This window comes from Nelumbo lutea, chromosome 6 (assembly GCF_056320005.1).
Source record: "Nelumbo lutea isolate HS-2025 chromosome 6, American lotus-T2T, whole genome shotgun sequence".
Taxonomy (NCBI): domain Eukaryota; kingdom Viridiplantae; phylum Streptophyta; class Magnoliopsida; order Proteales; family Nelumbonaceae; genus Nelumbo; species Nelumbo lutea.
The window spans coordinates 10,800,832-10,810,928 of record NC_142689.1 but is presented as its reverse complement, the minus strand read 5'-3'; the positions used below and the strand labels follow the sequence as shown (position 1 = coordinate 10,810,928).

Below are 10,097 nucleotides of genomic sequence, written 5' to 3'. Positions count from 1 at the left end.
TAAATATTTAATTAAATAATTAAATAAATTAGACAAAAAATGTCTAATTTATTATCATCACCATTACTAATTAAAAATAATATTAATATTTAATTAAATAATTAAGTAAATATTACATTTTGATTAATCTTTAAAATTTTCAATAATAAAAACATTAATTAAATACTTAATAATAACAATAATAATTAATTAATTAAATATTACAACACAAATAATCATTAAAAATAAAGAAATAATAATAATAAATTAGACATTTTTTGTTTAAACAAAATAAAAATTATCAAAAAATATTAACCCCGTACTTAGTATGGAGTCATTCTCTAGTTATTAATAATGGGTTGGATCGACGCTCATGTTTTATGGGGAAAGGTCATTCAGAGAATACTAACCAAGAAAAAGGTCAGTAACGGTAATGATAAAGAATAAGGGTTCTGTTTATACCCATTTATGGTCGGTTAAATGGTAAAATGCTAGCATGAGAAATGTAGGAAATGTAATAAACTTTAATAACTCTTCAACTTCTTATATGGTGGCTTTAGGTTTGGGTGTTTTCAAGAATTCTAACTTGACCATACTTTTTTGGCAAAGAAAGATCCTCCATTCATTTCATATAGAGAAGCTTACATGATTAGGATTTTAAGTATTATAGTGTAGGCTAAGTTGGCCCTTTCAAGATATATACGCAAAAAGGTGGGCTGCTTGATTGTAATATCTAGGTAAATGAACAAAACATATTGATTCAAAAGAAGATATCAGTCCTTTAAGATAGTTTATATTTATATGCAACAGCTCTAATGCTGTGAGTTACTTGATCTGTTTTTGCAAATTCAACTAATGCTGTGTTATGTATATATATACCAAAAGATGTGATATTCATTTTGTAGAGGACACTTGAAACCCTCTAAAGAGGGTTCGAATTTCAGCATCATAGCTGTTGAGTGCCCAACAAGGCCTGCCTTCTGCAATAATGTATTGTTCATTGTTGTGGCCGCCTGGCCAGATATACATTACAATGACCATTAGTTTTGCTCTGTGGTTCTCCATTTTTATTAATTTTAAATGGAACAAAAAAGTTATTAAGGAAATTGTATTTTACTATATAATATATTAATTATAATAGCAAATTCTTTTAAGATAGTTGTAAAAGAGGTATTAAGGCATCCATGACGATGAAAATAGGTATAGTTAAATGACCACCAATGATTACAATTTGCCATGCAACAGTTTCATACGCTAGCAACACAAAGCCAGTTGTTGAATCAATGCAAATAAAAAGAAGAAACTATAAACAAAATTAAATGATAAAGCAATTTAATTGGATAGAAATATTCAGAAAATAAAAGTTTAATAAAAATAAATGAAGAATTGACACTTGAGCTTTAATTACATTCATAAAAGCATGCAAAAAATAGGGAAAATTTCTTCCCTAGAGGGATTAAAAAAATTAATTTACCCATCATTCTTCTTTAAATTTTCAAAATAAAATTTTTGACACCTTTCTCACATGGACATTGTCGAGGTTTATCTCCTCTAGTTCTTCTTCAGCTTCCTTGGTCTCTCTTCGCCGCCTAGGTCCAAATCTAGGTTCCTTCATCTGAGACGATGAAGACTTCACTTACAAGGCAAAGGCATGTCCCTAAGATTCACTTCATAACCAATGCAAGGCTAACATTTTCTTAGAGGACGTCAGCGTTTGAAGGTAAAGGAGTGACTGGGTCGCAACAGAAATGAATGCCGAAGTGTAATTACCGTCCAGGCCCAGGTCTCTGTTATTGGAAATAATAAATCACATCTGAAAAATCTTTGATTTTTCTGAAGCAGAATATAGAAAAGGTGTTTTTGAACTCCTTCGAAGTTATCGAGGTTGGATTCATTTGGTTACCATTTTAATGTCAGAAGCGTAGACCTGATTGGATTTAGGGAGGTTTCTTTTCTTCTGGCTTGAAATGGAGGCTGGTGATAGCAGGATGAAACCTAGGGGACCCTTCAATCAGAGCAGCTTAATCTCATCAGTCCTAATGTATTTCCCTCTGATAAAAACCTGGGGCAAGCTCATGATCTTTTCTCCCAACACTCTCTGCAACTCCATCCTATATGCCGAGTTTCATTCCTTGAAGACCGCTCAACAGCACAACAATCTTCATGACTTGCACAATATATTAGACATAGAGAGACCTTTCATCACTAATTTACCTTTCTACAATTTTTCCCGATCTCTCCTTTATCTCAAGTGAGGGGGCTCAAGTTCCCCATCTTGACCATGGTGTTTGCAAAGTCGGTTAGAAGAAATGTGAATCTCTGTTGAGGTCAAAATAATGTCATCCGTAGATCCCCAATTGAAAAGCTCCTAATTAGAGTGTACAAATCCCCTCCTCATGGTGAGTTATTGGCCGCCTAAGGTTTCAGGTTCTAAGGCTTCGAAACTTTGCTTACAGTGGATTTACTAAGAGAGGGAGAGAGAGAGAGAGAGAGGGCGCCACCTCCTCGGCATTGTCGAACGCCAACCCAGGAAATTCCTTCAATGGCTGCAATTTGACACAGTAGAGCTCTACCTTCAGACAAAACGTATCGAACCCATTTGAAGCAAGATTGAGATAAACCAACGTTTGATGAAAATCACGCAGGGGCTCGAACAAAATGTTGTTGGAGTCTTGGAGATATCTAAATACTTTAGCAATTCAAGGTAGAATAAGCTCTCGAAAATATCCCCTCGAAACGAATTAATCCCCAAGTCGAGCTTCTGAAGCTTATCAGAGAAATTCCCAATCTAAGAAATATAGGTTCTCTACAAAACCAAATCAGGAGAGCTGAAATTGACTTTCAATGGTCGATTCTACAGAAACATTAAGAGTGGTTAAAAAATTTACCTTAAAATATATTTATAATTTCTTCGGGTCCAAAAGTTCTCTCGAGCACACTTTTACACCCAAAGGGGATGAATGCCAAACCTTTCCTTTTCCCCATGCACACGCAACACATCCCATCCATTGCTGCTCCTACTTCTTTCTGTCTCTCTCCAGCCATGCCGTCCGCTCCCATAAACAATCTCATCAATGACGACCTTTGGCAATGGCCCTGTGGCAATGACGGTGGGGGCACCACCATATTCCTTACACACTCCGCTGCTAATTTTATCGCCAAGTTCATCCTGGACTCTACCGGAATCTAACCTGCAAAGGTTGTTTCCACATGCGCCACACTATTTCTCAGGCGCCTGAAGTTGATCCTCACCCATCAGTCTTCCGTTCCCTTGCGTTTATATTGGAAGGGCTAAAGCCCCCGGTGGTCCAATAGTATTTCATCTCCTTCAATCCCAGCCATTCCTTGAGGTTCTTCCACCTTGTCCCCCTTCCCCTACCCTACCCTACCCTACCCTACCCTCCATTTCTTCATTACTTCTTTCAAGAAGCACCCCACGGCCCTCTGTTATTTTTTCTCTTTGTCCCTCTACCCATTCCTGCAAATCCAAGATTGTTATTTCATAGGCTGTCTAATTATTTTATTTTTTTTTGGGTAAAACTCTTAAATTATCTCTAATGTTCACGAAATTGATAAACTATATTCTTACTGTTTAATCTGACAATTGTTATCGTTCGAAGGAAACGAAATGTTAAATTTGCCTTTTACTATTTATCAAAATTTCAAAATAAAACACAATTGATGAAAAACCCCTTACCAATGTTTTCAAAGCTTTGCTTGAAAAATAAATCAGTGCCTCTTTGTTCTGATGCGATTGTTCATTTTACACCTCGCCCAATTATGTAGTTGTCACCAAACCCTGAATGGCAATAGTGCTGAGTTCCGATACCTCCACCAATTCCTCCGCCATCGAGTTTCAATACCTCCCAAAGCCTGAAATCATAGTTGTCTGTCTCAAGCGCGTTGGAGAAGAGAAACATAGTTGAACTCAGAATGATTGTTGCAAGCATTGGAGATTTTGGGAAGCATTGAATATCTAGATTCTGTTTTGAGTTATGGAAATCTGGGTTTCCTATCAGGGGTTGTGTGGCTAGAATTTGAGGAAATGGATTATACTACTTTAATGGCGGCGAAGAAAAATGGGTTGAATGAAGCGTTTAGTTTTAATATATGAAGCATCCGAGCATAATCAAAAGCGGTGTTTTTGAGAAGCATTGAAAATTTAGCTTTTGTTTGAGTTTCTAAGCTGGAAATATGGATTTTCTATCAAGGGTGTGGCTAGAATTTGAGGAAATGGACGATACTACTTTAATGGCGGTGAAGAAAAATGGGTTAAATTGTCGGAAGATATATTATTTATCCTAAATCTCTAAGTTTGAAGAATTAGGTTTATTTTTTGTCGAGATTGGTGAATTGGGTTGGCTAATTTCAAGGATTTCTCCAACGTCCAAGCCTAGCTAATTTTAACTGTCGCCAACCAAATGGAAAACTTTTTCTTCTAGCACGCTGAACGTCCAAACTTTATTTGGGGCCTTCTTTCTATTTTTCTTCCTGAGCGATTTTTTCTTTTGAAACAAAATGAATCTCAGAAGCCAAAATTTTCCTTCGACTTTCTTTACCTCCTTTTTACCAAATTTTTGTCAGAAGTTGCAGTGGCCGTCGTTGCTTATAATACCAAAACCATCACCATCGTTGTAACTTCCAACATGGGCGATGAACAATAAAAGTATTTTAGGAATTTTAAAATAATTATTACTCACATAATGTTATATGTGAATGGAGTGTGATTGAAAATTAACAACAAATGAGGTTTTAGATATTTGTCAAAAAGCTTAAGGATATCACGAGTACAAGAAGGATACAGTTTGTTAATTCATAAAAAATAGGAGTAATTTAAGAAATTTACCATTTTTTTGTCTTAAAAAGAAAACAAGACAAGATGGAATAAAAGAAATAATCTGAAGGAAGAACATACATGAGGGATACTGCATTAAATGGCCCATAAATCTCATGAGAATAACAAAGATGACAAAATAATCATCCAACACAGAATCAAGATGACAAAATAACAAAGAACGAAAAAGAATTAAACTGGAGAGAAAAAAAAAAAAAAAAAGCTGAAACGAAAGACAAATAAAATTCTTACAAAATAGGCAAGTGGGTTCCAAATGTAGAGCAGTTTCACACTTTCGTTTACTTAAGAGTGATAATTGCCTTTCCGATTTCCTCTACGTTAGCTTGTAGTCTCCTTTAACATAGAAGAAGCCCAAACCAGTTGATGTCTTCTACCATGAAATCGGAAAAAAACCATGCCAAATAGCCCAACAAACCCAACCCCAACTCCACAAAATCTTCTACAAAAATTTGAAGTTTTATTTTACCATTTCTTTCATGCCATTATTCTTTGCTATTAGTCTCTTTGTTGCAAAATAGTCTGCAGCCATGATAATAATAGCTTTTTAAGATAAATGCCCCTGCAAGAGACATTTCTAAATTGTGCTCAAAACCTGGGACGATTAGGCATTAGGAAACAAAACTTGCATATCACGATGGGATGCTGAGATGTTGAGATTCTTACTCTTTGTTTGGCTTGAAGGAAAAAGCAAGGAAAATTTTTACAAAACTTATATAGCCTTCCCTACCATTCCCTTCATTTTCCTTTAAATTAAACATAGCCTTAGTTAAATATAGATGGGAGGTTTTCAATGGTGGCCTTCCCTCTTTAATGTTGCTGGAAGACACCTCGTTAAAACAAATAGCTGCATTCTTTCATGCATTGTTTTGGAAGATAAGGAAATAGGTTTTACTGGACCAGGTTTGGTCCAAACATTGAATTGGACCAGTCCAAAGTATTCATTGGATTTGATTGGACCTGGTCCATTTTTAATTCTCTCACAATGGATTGGATCGAATTGGACCAAATCCAGTCCAATTGACACCCTTAATTGAGAGGGAGTACGAAATAAGATGGTGTGACCCGTTTATATGAGAGGGAATTGAGGTAATAGGAAGGTGGTGCAAATTTTGAATTAATTTTAGAGGTGTAAATTTTGAATTGCCATTAAGTGCATACGATATATAAAGTACAAATCTTGTATCAAATAGAAGTGTGTATCTTAATTACAAATAAAAAGGCACAGAATTGAACCGGTTGCAAAATAGGTAGGTATTTGATTCAGATTTGCACTATAAACAAACAGAGCCTTATTGACTAAATAAAAATATAGAAGTGACGATGATTGGAAGTACAAAGTTAGTTAAAAATCTGTTTTTTTTTAAAGAAAAATCCAAAGCAAAATATGAACTACAATTTGCAATTTTTAATAATATGGTTTTTATTTTTTATTTTATTTTAAAAAACCACATTTCATATTCTTCATCATCATCATTATCATCATTATTATTATTATTATTATATATTTTCACATTGAATGCACCTTTGTACCACATGTCCTTCTGCTAGTATATATAAAAATGAAAATTTCACGCCATTTGCCTTTCATCCATGATATAATTTTATCTTAACAAATTTACCCTTCTTTTTGTCATTTTTGTCGTGCATGTTACATCCCTCTACCCTTTAAATTTTTATTTGAGAAAATTCCTAACAAGTATCTTGTACTTTGGGCCTAGTGTCAATTTGGTTCCTAACTTTACAACGTGAAAATATGGTACCTAAAAGCTCAAAACGTGTCATTCCAATATCTTCCATTAATCAGTCCGTTAACCAGTTGTTAAGTGACACTTGAAAACATATAAATGCCCTTTGAGTGTCATCTAATTCTTTTTATCAATCATCCCTTTATTGGCAAAATGCCCTTTAAGCCTCGGTGGGCATTTTGGTGACTCCAACTTTTTTGAATAAAAAAGGCAAAGATTTGGGACTATTGATTTTTTATCAATATTAGATATTTGATAAAGAGGAAATTTATATCTTTTCAAATGCCACTTAACAACCGATTAAACGGTAGATACTGGATTGACATATTTTAAAAATTAAAATACCAAATTGTAATAGCAAAGTGGCACAAGACCCAAAGTATAGGATAATAATAGGGAATTCTTCTTTAAAAGGCAGGTGGTTTAAATGTATGACCCACGCTTCAATTGGCTGTTCAGTATGCTCTCCACTACATCTGTATTGTTGGGATTGTTTGTCTGATGATTTCTTTGATGCAGAACAGGGAAAGTACTCCACCTTGTACTGGAACACCGCAAACGAACAAATTCAGAAATTCGCGGTGAAGTTTTCGTTCTGACACCAGAAACTCGATGTTTGATGTTGGATGCATTGCTCTCGAATTCAACTTTAATTAAACAATCCATCAAATATCAAAATTCGAAGGCCGAATTAAAGAAGAAAAAGAAAGTGCATAGATTGATACGGAATTTGATATTTTGATTTGAATTTCTTGTTGGCATCACTTTCTTTTCTTTCTTTCTTTCTATATAGCCGTAATTTAATTTGCTGCACTTGGAATGAGTATAGATACAAATTTGTAGAGTGTAAAATAAAAATGTTTGGTTCATGTGAATGCAAAGTGGTTCAATATTTATACACCCATTTTGTAGGGTGCAAAATTTTCTTTTTCTTAGGCTTAGAGTAGGGAGAGAGAAGAAAAAAAAAAGGGAAAATTTTTTATTAGTATCTTGTACTTTCGGCCTAGTGCCACTTTGGCCCCCGAACTTTAAAATGCGATAATTTAGTACCCAATTTTTCAAAACTTAACAATCCAATACCTGTCATTAACTAGTTAATCAGCCGTTAAGTTGCATTTGAAAATAGACATAAATGCCTTTCGAGTGTCATCTAATTTTTTATCAACCATCCAAACAATGATAGAAAATTAACAACTTCAAATCATTGCCTCTTCCATTAAAGAAAGTTGAGGTCATAGAAGAGGTAATGATTTGAGGTTGTTAATTTTTTGTTAATGTTTGGATGGCTGATAAAGAAAATTAGATGACACTTGAAGGGCATTTGTATCTTTTTCAAGTGCTACTTAACAGTGGTTAGTAGTTAGTTAAGGGCAGGTACTGGATTGTCATGTTTTGAAAGTTCGAGTACTGAATTGTTGCATTTTAAAATTCGGGGGCCAAAGTGGAACTAGGCCCAAAGTACATGGTACTAATCGAGAATTTTTCCAAAAAAAATTGAAAAGGCATGGAGAACGGAGACTTCTTCAGTTGGGTTTGGCGTAGGCAACGTGAAAAGCATACACGACGTAGAGCAAGGGTTTCAAAATTTGACCTCTGTGTCATCTTGATTTGCAGGTAATGTCAAAATTCATCTATTTTATTTTACTTGATTTTAGCATTTTAGTCAGTCCCACTAAAACTCCTTGAGATCTCTATTTTATGTAGCTTGAGCTAGAATATGTTAATCTCCGCCTATCTACATAAATAGCAGTCTTGCCATCATTTTTCAATGAGTCAATATTATTTTGGGTTTTTTTTTAAGGGAAAATTCCTAATAAGTAACCTGTAATTTAGGTTGAGTGCTATTTTAGTACTTGAACTTTAAAATATGACAATCTAATACCCAAACTTTCATTTTGCGATGATTTAGCACCGGTGTTAATTCATTGTTAGTCAGAACCATCACGTGATATCAAGTGCAGGTTTAATATTTTCAAAATACCAAAACTAACCTTTATGAAAAATTCTGACCATTTTACCCTTTTCCCTTCCTATTTCCCTTATCCCCTTTTTATCTTCACTTTGGATTGAACAAACGAGAGAAGAGAGGAGACTTCACTCAACTCCCCTCTAGACTTCAATATGGGTTCGACGAACGAAAAAGGAGAGGAGAGTTCACTCAACTCCGACATTTCTCTTCATTCTGAGCATGCCCATTCCATCCCTTTCTCTTCAAACTCGGCTGAAGAAATGACAGAGGAAAGGAAACTCGGTTGTTCACATGCAGCCCCTCAAGGATGTATCAAACCGAGCTACTAGCACTCGCAGTTGCTGCTATGGTTGTCGAGAGCATTGACCTATGCCCCTCCTCCATCCTCTCCAGCATCCCCTTCGACAATACTTCCATCTTCCTCTTCAGATCACCTGCAAGGAATTCTTTCTTATCAAAATCAATACATTAATTCAAATCAAGTATTTATCATTAATGGAAATCAACCACATAGTACATTAAGAACAAAAAGCTGCTTACATGAAGCATTGCAAACAGAAATGAATAGAAGAATAATCAATTAATGTATAAGGAGAACCAAAAACAAAAACAAAGTAAGACGAAGGAAGTTGTTTAGAATCAGTAGTGAATCTTACGTCTATGAACCGAGACTTTCTATCTGAAACGAAGCACTCCTCGGTCCTACAATTCTTACTGATTGTCAAATTGGATTATGCCATTTCTTGAATCTCCTTCACGCATTCTTCCATTGATATTCCATCTAGTTTTTCTAATAATCTTTGAATAACTATTGTTTGCTTATCAAAGTTAGTACACTTGCGGAACTCGACATCCTTAATGCATTAGCTTCTTTGGAGCTCTTCCAGTTTCTCTTTCAGATCTTTGATTTTCTCTTCCAACATAACACCAACACTTTTTCCTTTATACATCTTCTTTTTCCCCTATGAAAGAAAGAAGACAATCAAAAACATTGGAAATGGATTCAATCAAGGAAGATAATAAGTGCAAGATTTAAACATGATTCTTCTCTAGCTTCTTCAATGCAACCTCTCTTACCATTCTCATAAAATTACACTTTACTCGAAGAATCTCTGCTTATAACTTCCACTTCTTGTTTTCAAAGACCCTACTGCATCTTCGGCTATCCATCATCTTTGTATACTCTAAGTCATCAACTCTTTCTCTCGTCTCACGATCTCCAATGTTAAAGAGAACAATCAAAATAGTGGGATAGAAAGCTTGCTCTTGATCAAGCAGATTTTCAAGTGTTCCATATTTGTTAAGGTGAGAATCCGATTTCTTAATGGATCGGTTTTCCTTTGAGTTGTCTGGTGGTAGCTCTTTAGCGAGTTCTTCTCGGTAGGTGAAGGATTCTAGGGCTAGGAGGCAGTGGAGGATACCATTTCGGTCTCTATGTGCTTGACATTATCCTTCACTTGGTTGTTCATGTGCAGCCCCTGAACGAGAGAAGAGAGGAAACTTCACTCAACTCTCCTTTATACTTTAATTTGGGTTGAGCGAACAAGAG

The 10,097-nt window shown here is 35.1% G+C and overlaps 1 long non-coding RNA gene across 1 annotated transcript; it reads right to left on the bottom strand.

Moving 5' to 3' along the window:
- Positions 1-1,294: 1,294 nt before the first annotated feature.
- On the bottom strand, positions 1,295-3,319 carry LOC148847298 (uncharacterized). Its single transcript, XR_016101390.1, has 2 exons — positions 2,868-3,319; positions 1,295-2,785 (listed from the first exon to the last, which is right to left on the bottom strand). It is a non-coding gene; the product is annotated as an uncharacterized LOC148847298 (long non-coding RNA).
- Between the last annotated feature and the right edge of the window lie 6,778 nt (positions 3,320-10,097).